This window comes from Panthera pardus, unplaced genomic scaffold, assembly GCF_024362965.1.
Source record: "Panthera pardus isolate Hobbes unplaced genomic scaffold, ASM2436296v1 HiC_scaffold_27, whole genome shotgun sequence".
Taxonomy (NCBI): Eukaryota; Metazoa; Chordata; class Mammalia; order Carnivora; family Felidae; genus Panthera; species Panthera pardus.
This window is the reverse complement of record NW_026526843.1, coordinates 86,586,188-86,604,598: the sequence shown is the minus strand read 5'-3', so window position 1 is coordinate 86,604,598 and position 18,411 is coordinate 86,586,188. Positions and strand designations below refer to the sequence as shown.

General features: G+C 40.3%; 1 pseudogene; it reads left to right on the top strand.

Annotated features, from left to right (window-relative positions):
• Positions 1–14,300: 14,300 nt before the first annotated feature.
• LOC109248116 (mitochondrial import receptor subunit TOM20 homolog) lies at positions 14,301–18,042 on the top strand (annotated as a pseudogene).
• Positions 18,043–18,411: the final 369 nt, after the last annotated feature.

Sequence of the window (18,411 nt, the reverse complement as noted above, 5' to 3'; positions counted from 1 at the left end):
TAGGAAATTATTTTCAGCAAAAAGTAATTGTGGCACTCTGCCTCATCAAAGTTCAACAGATGGGAAATATGTTTCCACTTGTCAATGTTTTTTATAAAGACTTTTTAGAGGCACCTGGGTGGCTCAGTCGGTTAAGCGTCCGACTTCGGCTCAGGTCATGATCTCACGGTCCGTGAGTTCGAGCCCCGCGTCGGGCTCTGTGCTGACAGCTCAGAGCCCGGAGCCTGCTTCGGAGTCTGTGTCTCCCTCTCTCTGACCCTCCCCCGTTCATGCTCTGTCTCTCTCTCTCTCAAAAATAAATAAACGTTAAAAAAAAAACTATAAAGACTTTTAAAATGCAATTATTATTCTGTAAGTAACACCTTTATTTAAATGTCCAGAGGAAGAAACCAAAATTCAAAAGATTTTGCTGAATTCCAGAATCATCTATATAAATTAGTCACCAAATAATGTTTCGTACAAGAATTTCAGAACAAATTGTCTTTTCAAAAACAACATAAAAGAATTACCTTATCCTATCTACCTCTCATTCCTGTTAAATATTTTATGATCTTTTTTCATATATTACCCTAAATAATATCAAATAATAATAGTGACACTGATCACCCTTCTTCGTTTAGGATTTAACGTGAATACCCTTCATTTTTCACTGTTAAGAAAGATGTTAGCTACGAATTTGAAATGGACCTTTCTATCTTGCTAAGAAAGCGTTCATATACATTGCTAACTTTTGAAATACTTTCATAAAAAATGAGTGGAGTTTGCCTAGTGTATTGATAGCATTTAATGTGCAGATCACATGCCTAATACTGAAGAGTGAATTGTGTCAAGGGGCACCTGGGTGGCTCAGTCAGTTAAGCATTCGACTTCAGCTCAGGTCATGATCTCATGCTCCATGGGTTCAAGCCCTGCACTGGGCTCTGTGCTGACAGGCCCGAGCCTTGAGCCTGCTTCGGATTCTGTGTGTGTGTGTCTCTCTCTCTGCCCCTCCCCTGCTGCTCACACCCTGTCTTTCTCCTCTCAAAAATAAACAAACATTACAAAAATTTTTAAATTAAAAAAAAAAAGGGAATTGCGTCAAAACTCCCCATGATGAAGTGACTGTATTTGGAGATTGGGCCTTTAGGAGAAAAGTAAGGTTAAGTGAGGTCATGAGGGTGGGACCTAATTTGACGGGATTAGCGTCCTTGTAAGAAGAGACACCAGAGAACTCTCTCTCTGTATCTCTCTCCTCACCCTGTGTGGACACGGTGAGAATACGGCCTTCTGAAAGCCTTAAAGACAGCCCTCGCCAGAAACTGACCCTGCCGGACCTCGATCTGGGACTTGCAGCCTCCAGAACTGTGAGAAAACATATTTCTGTTGTGGTATTTTGTTACGGCAGCCCAAGCCGACTAAGCCATCTAAAGGTACGGTATGTTAACTGACTTCTAAAAATTCGCTGCTTTTCATAGCTCTGATGTAGCCTACTTGATTAGAACAAGTTATTCTTTTAATATACTGTTGGGTCTGAGTTCATGATTATTTAAGACACTTGCGCGTATCTTTCTGTGTGATGTTGAGTATCATTTTCCTTTTCGCACAATTTTATTTTACCAATGATGGAATGAATGTCATGCAAATTTGGCAAGCAGAATGAGAGCCGGGTCCCATCTGTAGTGTGGTGGTTAAAGGGCCACACATTCGAGAAAGGTACCTTATTTTTCTCAATTGCATAATATGATAAAAATAGTAACTGTCTAAAAAGTGTTCTAGAGGATTAAATGAGCTAATATATGTCAGAGGCTTAGAACAATGCCTGTCTGGGACAGAGTACTTAGGGAACTAAGTTTTGCTTAGGCTTTTTTTTTTTTTTTTAAGTTTATTTATTTTGAGAGAGAGACAGCAGCAGTGGGGGAGGGGCAAAGAGAGGGAGAGAGAGAGAATCCCAAGCAGGCTCCACTTTGTCAGGGTGGAACCTGCTGCCGGGCTTGAACCCACGACCCTGGGGTCATGGCCTCAGCTGAAATTAAGAGTTGGATGCTCAACCGATGGAGCCACCCAGGCACCCCTCTCCTATAATTTTATAAAGCTCCTGCTTATATCCTTTCTTGCAAATATGACTCTCCATTTCATTACAGATTATTTTAATACTATAATTATAATATATGTAATTTGTACATATTGTAAGGTTTTTTTAGGACTTATGGATTTTATTGCAAAATTTTATTGATTGCTGTCTGATTTCTGATTTTAAACTCATGGTTTTCTTCCTCTAGGCTTTGGGGGATTTGGGTCTTTATCTACTTTGTTCATACAAATACTTATTTTATTAATGTATACACACTACTTTTTATACCACAAGAGGTAAATTCATAGCTTCAGGAAGGGGGCTGGTCACCAGAAAGATTAAGCCTTGATTAGAAACCTAGAACTTTTGGGGCACTGGGTGGCTCACTCAGTTAAGCATCTGACTTCGGCTCAGGTCATGATCTCACAGTTCGTGGGTTTGAGCCCCGCATCGGGTCCTCTGCTGTCAGCGCAGAGCCCTCTTCGGATCCTCTGTCCCCCTCTCTGTCTGTCCCACTCTTGCTCACTCTCTTTCAAAAATAAATAAACATTAAAAAAAAAAAAAAAGAAACCTAGAACTTTCAGTTGCAGCCCCAAACTCCCCAAGGTAGGGTGGGTGGCCAGAGATTGAGTTAACAATTGATGATGCCTATGTGATGAAACCTTCATAAAACCCCCTAAAAGACAGGGTTCAGAGAGCTTCCAAAGTGGCCAACACATCCATTTGTCAAAAGTATCATGGCTCCCAACTCTATGGAAACAGAAACTGATGGGGCGCCTGGGTGGCTCAGTTGGTTAAGTGTCTGACTTCAGCTCAGGTCATGATCTCGTGGTTTATGGGTTCAAGCCCCACGCCGGGCTCTGTGCTGACACCTCGGAGCCTGGAGCCTGCTTCAGATTCTGTGTCTCCCCTCTCTCTGCCCCTCCCTAGCTCATGCTCTGTCTCTTTCTCTCTCTTTCTCTCTGTCACAAAAATAAACACAAGCAGGTGAGGGGCAGAGAGAGAGAGAGAGAGAGGGAGACACAGAATCCAAAGCAGGCTCCAGGCTCCAAGCTCTCAGCACAGAGCCCGACGCCGGGCTCGAACTCACAAACGTGAGACCGTGACCTGAACCGAAGTCGGACGCTCAACCGACTGAACCACCCAGGTGCCCTCCCTGCAAAAAAATTTTTTAATAAGAAAAAGAAAAAAAAAGAAACTACTGTGCATGGGACCCTTCTGGACCTCACCCTTTGTGCCTCTTTATTGGGCTGTTCGTTTGTGTACTTCATAACATCCTTTACAATAAACTGAAAAAGGTGAGTCAAGTGTATTCCTGCGTTCAGCGAGCCCTTCTAACAAATTCTTAAACTTGAAGAGGGGATCACGGGACGTGCGGATGCTTAGCTGGTTGGTCTGAAAAGTATAGGAGGCACAGGACCTGTGATTGGTGTCTGAAGTGAGGCCAGTCTTATGGGACTGAGCCCTTACCGTGGTGGGGTCTGTGCTAACTCTGGGCCATTGTTGAGCACACAGTTTGTGTCCAGAGATCCAGGGAATTGGTTTTGTTCATATTCTATATGTTCTGTAGGTTGCTGTCGTTGTTGTTGTTGTTTTTTTTTACAGCTTTATCAAGTGTAATTGATATAGAATAAACAGCATTAATTTACTTTCTTTCGCAGTAGATAAATTTGTGTTCCTTAGAATTTTGTGGAAATGGGATCCTGTAGTAGAGATGCTTTTATATGTGGCTTTTTTCGCTCTGCATATTTAGTTTGAGATTCATCCATGTTGATATATGTATCAATAGCTCATTCTTTAAAAAAAGATAACTTTATATTTGAGAGAGAGAGAGAGCGAGCGAGCAGGGGAGGGGCAGAGAGAGAAGGAGACACAGAATCTGAAGCAGGCTCCAGGCTCTGAGCTGTCAGCACAGAGCCCGACGCCGGGTTTGAACCCACGAACCGTGAGGTCATGACCTGAGCCGAAGTCGGATGCTTAACCGACTAAGCCACCAGGCACCCATCATGAGGGATATTGATATGTAGTTTCTTTTCCTTTAAGTATCTTTTTCTGGTTTGGGGGTATTGGGTTCTGCGCTGACAGTGTGGAGCCAGCTCGGGAACATCTCTCTCCCTCTCTGCTGCTCCCCTGCTTGCGCTCTCTCTCTCAAAAATAAATGAACATTAAAAAAGTTAAAGGGGCGCCTGGGTAACTCAGTCAATTAAGTGTCCGACTTCGGCTCAGGTCATGATCTCATGGGTCATGGGTTCGAGCCCCACATGGGGCTCTATGCTGAGAGCTTGGGGCTTGGAGCCTGCTTCAGATACTGTGTCTCCCTCTCTCTCTCTGTCCCTCCCCCTCTTGTGCTCTGTCTCTGTCTCTCCCTCTCCTCTATTTCTCTCTCTCTCTCTCTCTCTCTCAAAAATAAACATTAAAAAAAATTTAAGTATCTTTTTCTGGTTTTTATATCAGAGTAATGCTCAACTCTTCGAACCAGTTGTGAAGTATTTCCTTCTCCTCAATTTTCTGGAAGAGTCTATGTAGAACCCAGTATTATTTCTTTATTAAGTGTTTTGTACAATTCCCAAGTGAAACCATTTTCTTTTCGCCTAAAGAACTACATTAGCATTTCATAGGAATTTTAGAATCAGTTTGCCAATTTCTACAAAAACGTCGGCTCATGGCTTCTCAGCCTTTTGGCTAAGATCAAGTGTAAAACGTCTGCTCACGTTGTCATTGGAATGGCACCGAATCCAGAAACTGCTCACGGTGGACGTTTTCATCTTTTCTATATCTGAAAAAGTCTTTATTTTGCCTTCCCTTTAAAAAGTTTTCAAATTGAGGGGAGCCTGGGTGGCTCAGTTGGTTAAGCGTCTGGCTTCGGCTCAGGTCTTGATCTCGCGGTTCATCGGTTCGAGCCCCACATTGGGCTCTGTTGTCAGCCTGAAGCCCGCTTTGGATCCTCTGTCCCCCCCTCTCTCTCTGCCCCTCCCCGGCTGGTTCTCTCTCTCAAAAATAAACATTTAAAGTAAATAAAATAAAAATAGTTCATTGATTTTTATTGCTGGTTTGTGTAACCATTAGCTCATTGAAGGACAGTACGTTGTTTCCAGTTTGGGGCTATTATGAAGAAAGCTGCTATAAATATCTGTATATAGGTTTTATGTGTGAACATATGTTTTCATTTCTCTGGAATAAATGCTCAGGAGTGAAATTTCTGGGTCATACGGTAGTTACACGTTTTTAAGAAACTGACAAGCTGTTTTACAGAGTGGCTGTACCATTTTATATTCCTCCAGCAATGTATGAACGATCCGGCTTCTCCAATCCAGCCAGTTATTTGTTGTTGTTGCTATTTCTTTTTTTTTTTTTTTAATGTTTACTTTATTTTTTCGGGGGAGAGACAGAGTGTGAGTGGGGGAGGGGCAGAGAGAGCCGGAGACCCAGAATCCGAAGCAGGCTCCAGGCTCCCAGCTGTCAGCACAGAGCCCGACGCGGGGCTCGAACTCACAGACCGCGAGATCATGACCTGAGCCGAAGTCGGACGCTTAACCGACTGAGCCCCCCAGGCGCCCCATCACTCTTTCTTTTTAGACACTCTGACAGTATAGTGCATTGTGACTTTGCTTGCGTTTCCCCAATGGCTAAATGATGTTAAATGTCTATTCTTGTGCTTATTTTTCATCTTTATAATCTCATTGGTAAAATCTCTTCCTGTCTCTTGTCCATTTTGTTGTGGATTGTTTGGTTGTTTACTGATGTGATTTCTTTATATATTCTAGGTGCTAGTACTTCGTTGGCTATATGGTTTGCAAAGATATTCTCTTGGTCTGTAGTGTGTCTTCCCCTCCTCTTAACAGACTCCTTTGCAGAGCAAATGTTTAAATTTGATGATGTCCAATTTATCTTTGTTTTTTTAATGGATCACATTTTTGGTGTCAGGTTGAAAACTCTTCACTCATCCCTTATCCCTTTATCCTGAATATTTTCTCCTATTTTTTTTTTTTTCTAAAAGTTTTAAGGCTTCATATTTTACATTTAAGTCCATGGTCCATTTCGAGGTGATATTTGTCTAAAGTGTGAGGTTGAAGTCAAAGCTTTTTTTGAATTGTGTGTGTGTGTGTGTGTGTGTGTGTGTGTGTGTGTGTTTCTGCCTATGGATGTTCAATTACTTCAGCACCATTTGTTGAAAGGCTATCCTTCCTCCATTGAATTGCGTCAGCACCTTTGTCGAAGATCTGTTGGTTACAATTAAATGGGTCTATTTTGGGATTCTCTATTCTCTTCCATTGACCTGTGTCTATCATTCCACCAATGCCAAACACTCTTGATAACTTTAGCTATATATTGAATATTTAAATCAGCTAGATTGATTCTTCCCACTTCGTTCTTTTTCAAAATTGTTAACAGCTACCCTAGTTCCTTTCCAATTCCATACAAACTTCAGAATAATCTTGCCTGTCGCTACAAAAAGTCTTGCGGAAATGTTGATAGGAATTGCATTAAATCCGTGTATCAACTGGGGAGAGTTCACACCTTCATGATATTGAGTTTTCTACTCCGTGGTCAGCTGATATATCTTTATTGAGGTGAAATTCACCTAACATACTATTAATCATTTCAAAGTGCAAAAGTCTGTGGCATTTAGCACATTCGTATTGTTGTACAACTACCACCGCTACCTTGTTCCAGAACAGTTTTGTCACCCCAAAAGAAAACCGTGTATCCAACGAGCAACGACTTCCCATTCCTCCCTCCCTCCAGTCTACTCTGCTTTCTGCCTCTATAGATTTATCTATTCTAGATATTTCACATGAATGACATCACACAACATGTGACCTTTTCCATTGGCCTTCTTTCACTTAGCATAATGTTTTTGAGGTTCATTCACATTGGACCATGTGTCGGTACCTCATCCTATGACTGGATACTATACCACTCTATGTTTACACTACAATTTGTTTATCCATTCACCTGTTAATGGATAGTTGGGTTGTGTTCATTTCTTGGCTATTGTGAATAATGCTGCTATAAACATTTGTGTAAGTATAAAAATAAAGATATTGGTCCATTACGTTCTTGCTTGCATGGTTTCCAATGAAAAATCTACTAAAATCCTTACATTGTTGTTCCTCTGTGCAAAATGTGTCATTTTTCTGTGGCTTCTTTTAAGATTTTCACTCTATATCTGGTTTTGAGACATTTATGGTATTCCTTGGTATAGTTTGCTTCATGTTTATTGTACTTAGTGTTTCTTTTTCTTTTCTTTTTCTTTTAATTATTTTATTTTAATTTTTTAAGCTCTCTAGATTTTTAAATTTTTTTAATGTTTATTTTTGAGAGAGAGAGACAGAGCATGAGCAGGGGAAAGGCAGAGAGAGAGGCAGACACAGAATCTAAAGCAGGCTCTAGGCTCTGAGCTGTCAGCACAGACCCTGATGCAAGGCTCAAACTCATGAACCGTGAGATCATGACCCTAGCCAAAGTTGGACGCTTAACCAACTGAGCCACCCAGGCACCCCTTAGGGTTTCTTTTTAAGATTCTTACATCCATGTTATTTATCTTCATAAAATTTGGAATTCTTTATTTTTTTAAGTTTATTTATTATTTTTGAGAGAGAGAGAGCACCAGCACGAGGTGGGGAGGGGCAAAGACAGAGGGAGAGAGAGAGAATCCAAAGCAGGTTCCATAGTGTCAGCACAGAGCCCAGTGCGGGGCTTGAACTCACAAACCGTGAGATCATGACCTGAGCCAAAGTCAAGAGTCAGATGCTTAACCAACTGAGCCATCCAGGTGTTCCTGGAATTCTTTAGGCCATTATTTCTCTATCTGCTATTATAATTGCACATTAGAGTGCTATAAGTTGTTCCACAGCTCACTGACATCCCGTTAACTTTGTTCCCAATATTTTTATTCTCTGTATTTCATTTTGGATAAATTCTATTGCTCTTTCTTCAAGTTCACTAATCTTTTCTTCTCCAAAGTCTAATCTGCAGAAGATCTAATTAATCCTATTCATTATATTTTTCATTTCACCTCACACACTGTAGTTTTTATCAATGGAAGTTTGAGTTTCATCTTCCATGTCTCTCAACTTTTTGATCATATGGAAAATAGTTATAATAACTGTTTGATTGTCCTTGTCTGCTAATTATAACTAACATCTGTCAGTCTGCATCAGTTTCTATTAATTTTTTTTTAAAAAATTTATTTTTAACATTTATTTATTTTTGAGACAGACAGAGACAGAGCATGAACGGGGGAGGGGCAGAGAGAGAGGGAGACACAGAATCGGAAGCAGGCTCCAGGCTCTGAGCCATCAGCCCAGAGCCCGACGCGGGGCTTGAAGTCACGGACCGCGAGATCGTGACCTGAGTTGAAGTCGGACGCTTAACCGACTGAGCCACCCAGGCGCCCCAAATTTCTTTGTTCCTTCAGTGTGAGTTGAAGTTTCCTTTTCTTTGCATGCCTGCTAGTTTTTTATTGGATGCAAGACCTTGTGAATTTTCCCTTTTTGGGTGCTGGATATTTATGTATTCTTATAAATATTCTTAAACTTGTTTCTGGGACATAGCTAAATTGCTTGGAAACAGTTGGATTCTTTTAGGTCTTGCTTACAAAAATTGTTAGGTGAGATAGGAATCACGTTTAATCTTGAGTTAATTATTCCTCATTACTGAGGCACGAACCTTCTGAATACATCATTCCATGAAGTGTGAGACCTCGCAGTCAGGTTGTTGAACACAGGTACTATTACCAGCCATGTGTGTACAATAGGTACCATTTCCTCTAATCCTTTCAAATGATTTTTCCCCAATCGTGGGTAGTTTCCTTGTCCATATGCACGGCTCAGTTCTCAGCTGAATACTCAAGGGGTATTCTGAAGATCTTTGAAGTTCTAAATCTGTTTAGTTCTCTTCCTTCAAATAATCTGTCCTGTGAGCTCTACCTCCATTGGTATTCCTGGACTCTTGGCCCATCTCCTCTGGTCAGGAAGCCCACCATGTGCTACTTGGTTTCCCTCTTCCTGTGCCATAGGCCAGGAACTTTCTCAAGGCAGTAATCTTGGGGCAATAGTGGGTTCATTACATTTGTTTTCTGTCACATACCATTCTTCTTCCATTGCCTAAAATCCAGTGTCTTGAAAGGCATTGTTTCATATATTTTGCCTGTTTTTTAGTTGCTGTAGTCAGGAAGGATAACTCTGGACCCTTTTACTACATCTTTGCCACAAACAGAACTCTAAGAATAATGATTTTAAAAATTATTACTCTGGGGCACCTGGGTGGCTCGGTTGGTTAACCATCTGACTCCTGATTTCAGCTCAGCTCGTAATCTCACAGTTCGTGATATTGAGCCCTGTGTCAGGCTCTGTGTTGAGAGAGAGCACAGAGCTTTCTTGGGATTCTCTCTCCCTCCCTTTCTGCCCCTCCCATGCTTGCTCTCTCTCTCTCAAAATAAATACACTTAAAAAATTATTACTCTAAAATGAAAGCAGGATCTCAAAGATATATCTGCACTCCTATGTTCATTACAGCATTATTCACAACAGCTCAGACATAGAAATAACCTCAGTGTGTCCATCAGTGGATGAATGGATATATACCTATCTATCTATATATATCCATATACAAATATGGATACAAATATATATACAAATATATCCATATATATATAGATAGATAGGTATAGATATATAGATATATCCATATATATATATTTGTATATATATCCTTATATTATGTATATATATGGATATATACATATATGTATATGAGGATATATATATATACACACACAGATATATATATATATCCATATATATCTATCTATATCTATATCTATATCTAGATAGATAGATAGATAATTATCCTTCGCCATGAGAAAGAAGGAAATCCTGCCATTTATGACAATATGGATAAAACTTGAGGGCACTATGCTAAGTGAAATAAGTCAAACAGAGAAAGACAAACACTGTATGATCTCATTTATACGTGGAAGTTTTTAAAAGATCAACTCATAGAAACAGAGTAGCGATTAACAGGAGTTAGGGGGTGGGAGAAATGGGGACATGTTGGTCAAATGATACAAACTTACAGTTATAAGATGAATAAGTTCTAAGGATCTAAAGTACAGCCTGGTGATTACAGTTAACAATAGCATATCATATACTTGAAAGTTGCAAAGGGAGTATATCTTAAATGTTCTAACTATACAAAAGAGATGGTCATTATGTGATGTGATGGAGGTGTTCGCTAATGCTACGGTGGTAATCATTTTGCAATACATAAATGTATCAAATTAACACCTTAAACTTCTACAATGTTATATGTCAATTATACATTCCATAGAGCTGGAAAAATATCATGCCAAGAATATTGTTGCTGATTTGGGTGCATTACCTTCAGTGGCTCCGTCTTATCACTTCCTAGGGGTCCTTAGTGTTCTTACAGCTTGAGGCTGCTACAAATTGCATGCGTATCAATTTGAGACTGTTAAAAACTAGTAATAGATTATATTGTTAGTGTTCTACATGTTCCATTTTCTTCCCTGAGGCTTTTCTGACTCTATCAGTAGGAACTCTCTGTGCATTCACCCATAGACAGCCAGAAAATGTGAGGGAGTTTAATACTCATAGGGCCACTCTTGACCACTGGACAACAGGAGACAATGGATAAATGATTTTCCCTTTGGTTCCTGAACAGACAGTTCTGAGACTCATTTCCTTCACACTTTACAAAAGATCCCAGTTGCATTCGACACCAGTTTTTCTACAGTGGTGGCCAGCTCTGTTTGTACTTGGATTGGTTCTTTTCCTCCTTCTCAGTTCCGCTTCCTTTTTATGTACATCTGCTTTCGGAAATATTTCGAGGTAAATTACCTGCCCACAAGCCTTAATCTTAGAATCTGCTCTTAGGTGAAGCCAGACTAAGACAGTACAACTAATGTGAAATCAATAATAGCATCCACGATATCTCTGAAAGGTTGAGGCAAATAAATGGTGAATTTTTAAAAGTCAAATTAAAAAAACCACCCCACAAGGTGCTTATTTTTAAAGCAGAAATTAGGGGGCACCTGGGTGGCTCGGTCGGTTAAGCGTCCAACTTCGGCTCAGGTCATGATCTCCCGGTTCCTGAGTTCGAGCCCCACGTCGGGCTCTGTGCTGATGGCTCGGAGCCTGGAGCCTGCTTCGGGTTCTGTGTCTCCCTCTCTCTCTGCCCCTCCTCGCTCACCCTCTGTCTCTTTCTCTCTCTCTCTCAAAAATAATCATTAAAAAGCATTTTTTTAAAAATACAAATTAGAACACTACTAACTAAAAATTATAGAACTCTATAACGGTATTAAAAAAGTGACATCTTCTACTTTTGCCTTGGAACAACAAAATAAAAAACAGATAAAATATGTGAAGCTATGCTTCTGCACAGGAAAGGAAACAACCAACAAAACTAAAAGGCAACCAACGGAATGGGAAAAGATATTTGCAAATGACATATCAGACAAAGGGCTAGTATCCAAAATCTATAAAGAGCTCACCAAACTCCACACCCGAAAAACAAAGAACCCAGTGAAGAAATGGGCAGAAAACATGAATAGACACTTCTCTAAAGAAGACATCCAGATGGCCAACAGGCACATGAAAAGATGCTCAACGTCGCTCCTCATCAGGGAAATACAAATCAAAACCACACTCAGATATCACCTCACACCAGTCAGAGTGGCTAAAATGAACAAATCAAGAGACTATAGATGCTGGCGAGGATGTGGAGAAATGGGAACCCTCTTGCACTGTTGGTGGGAATGCAAATTGGTGCAGCCGCTCTGGAAAGCAGTGTGGAGGTTCCTCAGAAAATTAAAAATAGACCTACCCTATGACCCAGCAATAGCACTGCTAGGAATTTACCCAAGGGATACAGGAGTACCGATGCATAGGGGCACTTGTACCCCAATGTTTATAGCAGCACTCTCAACAATAGCCAAATTATGGAAAGAGCCTAAATGTCCATCAACTGATGAATGGATAAAGAAATTGTGGTTTATATACACAATGGAGTACTACGTGGGAATGAGAAAGAATGAAATATGGCCCTTTGTAGCCACGTGGATGGAACTGGAGAGTGTGATGCTAAGTGAAATAAGCCATACAGAGAAAGACAGATACCATATGGTTTCACTCTTATGTGGATCCTGAGAAACGTAACAGAAACCCATGGGGGAGGGGAAGGAAAAAAAAAAAAAAAGGTTAGAGTGGGAGAAAGCCAAAGCATAAGAGACTGTTAAAAACTGAGAACAAACTGAGGGTTGATGGGGGGTGGGAGGGAGGGGAGGGTGGGTGATGGGTATTGAGGAGGGCACCTTTTGGGATGAGCACTGGGTGTTGTATGGAAACCAATGTGACAGTAAATTTCATATATTAAAAAAATAAATAAATAAATAAAATATGTGAAGCTATGGTTTTAAAGACACTAGACAACCAACAAAGGGCGGTGATCTCGGAGAGATAGAAAACAAATGAGGGGCGCCTGGGTGGCTCCGTCGGTTAAGCTTCCGACTCGATTTTGGCTCAGGTCATGATGTCACTGTTTGTGAGGTCGAGCCTCCTTGGGATTCTTTCTCTCTCTCCCTCTCCCCGATCATGCTTTCTTTCTCAAAATCAATAAATATTTACAAAGGAAACAAGAAAAGCAAAGAAAAGCGTGAGGAATTCTATTATTTCCCGGTTTACAGCCTGGAGAGTTTCGAAATACAAGAAGAAGGATTTCAGGCAAGGCCTAGCAGCCTGCTTGAGTGAAGCAGACAGAGCTTGGTGTTCAGAGAGGTCAAGGAGACTAGAGTTCTCAAGGCGGAGAGTTAGAAAGGAGAAAACCACAAAATAGAACTCCAAAGATGTATAGAAGGTTCCGCTTCAGTCTTCCACTGAGTATGGATCAGTGTATGCACGTGAGAGAAATGCCTGAGGCCAGAAAACGAATAAACCAAAAGAGTAACATGAAAAAAAAATTCTCAGAGGTCACACAAGGCCAAGGATGGTTCCTTGTAGCAACTGTCAACTGCCGTGTCCCAGATTACCACATACGTAGTGGCTTAAAATAAAACCCATTGACAAGTTCACAGTTCTTCAAGCCTGACGTCTGAAGGTGGACTACCCGGGTCCTCTGCTCACGGTGCCACAGGCTGATGCCGGGAGGTTGGATGGCCTGGGTTGCTTTCTGGAGACTCAGGCTGAATCCACTCCCAAGCTCATTTGTTGCTGCCAGAATTTAGACCCTTGCAGTTGTTAGGATGTTTCACTGGTTAGGATTTGTCATCGTTCATTTTTTCACTGGCTGTCAGTCCTGGCTGCTCTCCTCATCTTAGCGGCTAATTCCAGGTCTTTACCATGTGGCCTTCTCCATTTCAAAACCCACAAGGGAGAATTTCCTTCATGTTGAATCCCTCTTGTGCATCAAAGTTACGTTTTCATTTTTATGTTTATTTATTTATTTTGAGAGGACAAGAGCGAGCACGAGTGGGGGAGGGCAGAGAGACAGAGAGAGAGAGAGAGAGAGAGAGAGAGAGAGAGAGGGAGAGAATCCCAAGCAGGCTCCGTGCTGTCAGCACAGAACCCAACTCAGGGTTCGATCTCGTGAACTGTGAGATCATGACCTGAGCCAAAATCAAGAGTCAGATGCTTAACTGACTGAGCCACCCAGGTACCCCCTGCATCAAATTTCTTTTGTCAGCAAGAACCTAGTCCTTTTTCAGGGCTCATCCGATTAGGCCAGACTCACCCAGGGTTATCAGCCTTTTTTGGTATCAATTGTGCAGTATAACATAACTTGATCATGGGAGTGACTACCCCTCTATATTCACAGTTCTTATCCATACTCAGTGAGGAGGGGATTATATAAAGGTGTGGGTGATTAGGGGTCATCTTAGAATTCTACATATCACATTCTTGTTCTCACCACTCAGAGTAGAAAGCTTTGTTAATGATGATGGGGAATTGGGTCGAGTACTCAGAATGGTTTTGCCTCAGTATCGTGACATAATTAGCCCTACATCAAAGGTTGCTTTGGTCCTAACAAAGCTTAAAGGAATTACTCGAGAGGATAAAAAAATGTTTCCCAATAACTTAATCAACCTCCAAACAAAGCTCAAGAATGTTGATAAGATCACAAATATAGGTTTTTCTGCATCCCTTGTGGCAAGCAAGGGTCCAGTGGGAGGCGGGAGTGGGGTGGTCCACTCTGAGAGTTCGCAGCTACCTGCTTCTTCACCAGGATCCCGATGTCACCAGATTCACCCCTGCTCCTCATTCGAGAGAAGAGGGTGAGCCAGAACATCACCATCGCTGCAGGGGTCTCTGGGGCTCTTTTCACGGAGTACTATATATACGTCAACTGCCAGAGACAGAGTGGCCCCAACTTCAGAACAGGCTTCAAGAACAAAGAAAGAAACAATAAGTTGCCAAAGAGAGAGTTGGACTTTCCCGGTCACCGGACCTTAACGATGCTGCAATTGTTCAGAAAGATTCTTCCTTGAAGAAATACAACTTGGTGAACAGTCGCTAACCCGAGACGAACACGAGAAGGGTAGAGATCATCTGACAAATGCACTCGCTGTGTGTGGACAGCCACAGCAGCTACTGAAAGTGCTATGGCAAACCACACAGTGTCCCAGATGCTTCTGACCAAGCTTCCGACAATTAGAGAATTGTAAGTGCTCAGAGCTTAGCTGAAGACGATGTGGAGTGCGAGACAAAAGTCAACATCATCATCTCAATTAAAAATGCTTTTGGGACGGCTGAATGGCTCAGTCGGTTAAGTATCCAACTTTGGCTCAGGTCGTGATCTCACGGTCGGTGGGGTTGGAGCCCCGCACTGGGCTCTGTGTTGACAGCTCGGAGCCTGAGCCTGCTTTGGATTCTCTGTCTCCCTCTCGCTCTGCCCCCTCCCCAGCTTGCACCCTCGCTCTCTCAAAAATAAATGAACGATGACAAAAAAATTTTTAAATACTTTTAAAATCTGAACTCAGAAGATGAACAGCTCTGGGGGAAGAAGGGCAAATAATTTTTACTTTGTGCAGATCCGTTTGTCTGTTTTATTTATTCTTCCAGTGAAAAGTATATTTTGATTGAAAGCTTTTCATCTTATAAATACACTATGAGTTACCAAAATATGGATTTATTACTAAAATGTGCAATTAAAATGTACATATGACATCACATTATTTATGTTAAAAATACTCAGTGTTCAGTTTTGAAAGATAGGCAAAAAAAGTGTAGGAGAAAGCTGAAGAATGCACATTTTTTTAAACTAATTTTTTTAATGCGCATTTTTTTAAACTGGATGGAAACTTCTTTTTGTTTATGAAGACTGAACATTAAAATCTTTGAGAGACTGGGGTGCCTGGGTGGCTCAGTGAGTTAAGCATCCAACTTTGGCTCAGGTCATGATCTCACGGTTCATGAGTTCGAGCCCCGCGTCGGGCTCTGTGCCGACAGCTCAGAGCCTGGAACCTGCTTTGGATTCTGTGTCTCCCTCTCTCTCTGCTCCCCCACTTGTGCTCTGTCTCCCTATCTCTCTCAAAAATAAATAAAATGTAAAAGAAATTAAAAAAAATTTTTTGAGGGATTAAAAAAATATATATATTCAGCACCCACAAGTTGAAAGCCAAAATATTTGAGATCTAATAAAAAATTAGCAAGCAGGAAGATATTATTCATAATGGGGAGAAAAATCAGTCAATTGAAAGTGACATAGAAATTGCATAGATGATAGAATTAGTAGACAATGACATGAAATCCATTATTATAACTACAGTCCTTAAGTACAGGAAGCTAGAGGAAAAAATTAAACATGTTAAGTAGAGATGTGGAAGATATAAACAAATCCAAATCCAACATCATCTACCATACATGAGATGAAAAATATTATGGATATGGTTAATTAGATATTGCAAAAAAAATTATTAGTGAACTTGAAGACCTTTCAAAAAACAGTATCCAAAATGAACCATACCAGGGGGAAAAAAAGAATGAAAAAGATGAACAGAGCATCACTGAGCTGTGGGACAACTTTAAGAAGGTTAATATATATGTAATGGGAACCACCAATGGAGAAGAGATAGGGGAACAGTTGAAGAAAACATGGCCAAAACTTTTTGAAATTTTATGGAAACTATAAGTCTACAGATCCAAGAAGCTCAATGAAATTAACTCAAGTCTCATCATAAACAAATTTCTTAAAACCAGTGGTAAATAGAAAGTGTTAAAATTAGTCAAAGAAGGGGCGCCTGGGTGGCTCAGTCGGTTAAGCGGCCAACTTCACCTCAGGTCATGATCTCGCAGTCCGTGAGTTCGAGCCCTGCGTCGGGCTCTGTGCTGACAGCTCAGAGCCTGGAGCCTGTTTCAGATTCTGTGTCTCCCTCTCTCTGACCCTCCCCCGTTCATGCTCTGTCTCTCTCTGTCTCAAAAATAAATAAATGTTAAAAAAAAAAAAAGTTAAAAAAAAAGAAGAAAAAAAATAATAAAAAATTAGTCAAAGAAAAACAGACACATTACATAAAAAGGGGGAAAAATGGACACATTTCTCATGTGAAACAACATAATACAGAAGTGAGGAGAGTGATGTATTCAAATACAGCAAGAAAATACTTTCAACTTAGACATTTATACCCTGTGAAAATATCTCTCAAAAATGAAGGCAAAAAGGGAGACATTTTAAGACTTATTTTTTTAAAAAGCAAAATAATTCATCACCAGTGGACCTGTACTACAAGAACTGTTAAAGGAAGTCTTTCTCGCAGAAGAAAAATGATACCAGATGGAAATAATCATCTGCCCAAAGGAATGAAAAGCACAGGAAATGGCAACTGTGTGTATAAATCTATGGTTTCTTTCTTGTTAGTTAAATCTCTTTAAAAGATAATTGACTGTTAAAAATAGCAATATAGTGTGGAGTTTATAACATTTGTAAAAGTAAAGTATATAACAGCACAGAGCTTAATTGGGGTGAAATAAAAGTATATATACATACATATATATATAAATTATATATATATAAATTATATATATACATATATATATAAATTATATATATATACATATATATATATATATTTGTTGTTGTTTTTAAGATTCTTGGGACACCTGGATAGCTCAGTCAGTTAAGTATCCAACTTGGGCTCAGGTCATGATCTCATGGTTCGTGAGTTCGAGCCCTGCTGACCGCACAGAGCCTGGAGCCCACTTCGAGTTCTGTATTTCCCTCTCTCTCTCTGCCCCTCCCCCACTCACACTGTCTCTCAAAAATAAATAAGCATTAAAAAAAAAGATTCTCATACTATCCGATATGATACAATATGTATTATACCGTTACTGGAAGGTACATTGTGCCAAGTGAAAAGTACATACTATAAACACTGAAACAACCAATTAAATAACAAACTGAAGAGTTATAACGAAGAGGTCCAGAATAAGCCACCGTGGCATAAAAAATTCATTGGAGCTGAAAGCATTTGAGTTCCTGAAATCCCTTATTTGCCTAAAAACAAAACCTTCCAAAGAAGTCAATTGTCATAAATCCCCTTCCAGGGAACAACTCTAATCTTCTCTTTCTGGAACGAAGTTAGCACCACACCCAAACAGACATTGTAACCAAACTATCATATCTCCTATCTATTCTCCTAAGGGCCTATTTATCTTTCCAAAAAGTCATTTGTTTTTCTACAAGGGCTCTTTCTCCCTGCCCCCCACTTCTAAGAAAGTCATTTGTTCTCTCCGAAGTGTCCTTGTGTCCCTCCCCGTCCACTATTAAATGGTAAATAAGCCCCAAATTCTAACCACCAACTTGGGTCACGTTTCTTTGTGTGAGTCTATCATTAAATCTGTTTTTTCTCTTACTAATCTGTCTTTCTCATTTTTATTTGAAGGCCTCCAAGTCTTAAACACAAGCGAGTAAAAGAAAAGTTTTTCCTCCCTGACAATGAGATAAAATGGAATCAAACATTTTTGATTAATCCAAAATAAGGGGGGGGGGGGAAGGGAACAAAAACATAGACAAATAGCAAGACAATACATTTAAATTTGACCTTATCAATAACTACATTAAATGCAAGGAATCTAAATACATCAATTAAAAGGCAGTAACTGCCAAATTGGATAAAAAAAACAAGACCCAACTGGGGCGCCTGGGTGGCTCAGTCAGTTAAGCTTTTGAGTCTCGGTTTCAGCTCAGGTCATGATCTCAGGTTTCATGAGTTCGAGTTTCATGAGTTTCATGGGTGAACTTCAAAAACATGCTAAGTGAAAGAACTTCAAAAACATTATGCTAAGTGAAAGAAGTCAGACTCAAAGGGTCACATATTGTATGATCCCATTTATATGAAATATTTAGAA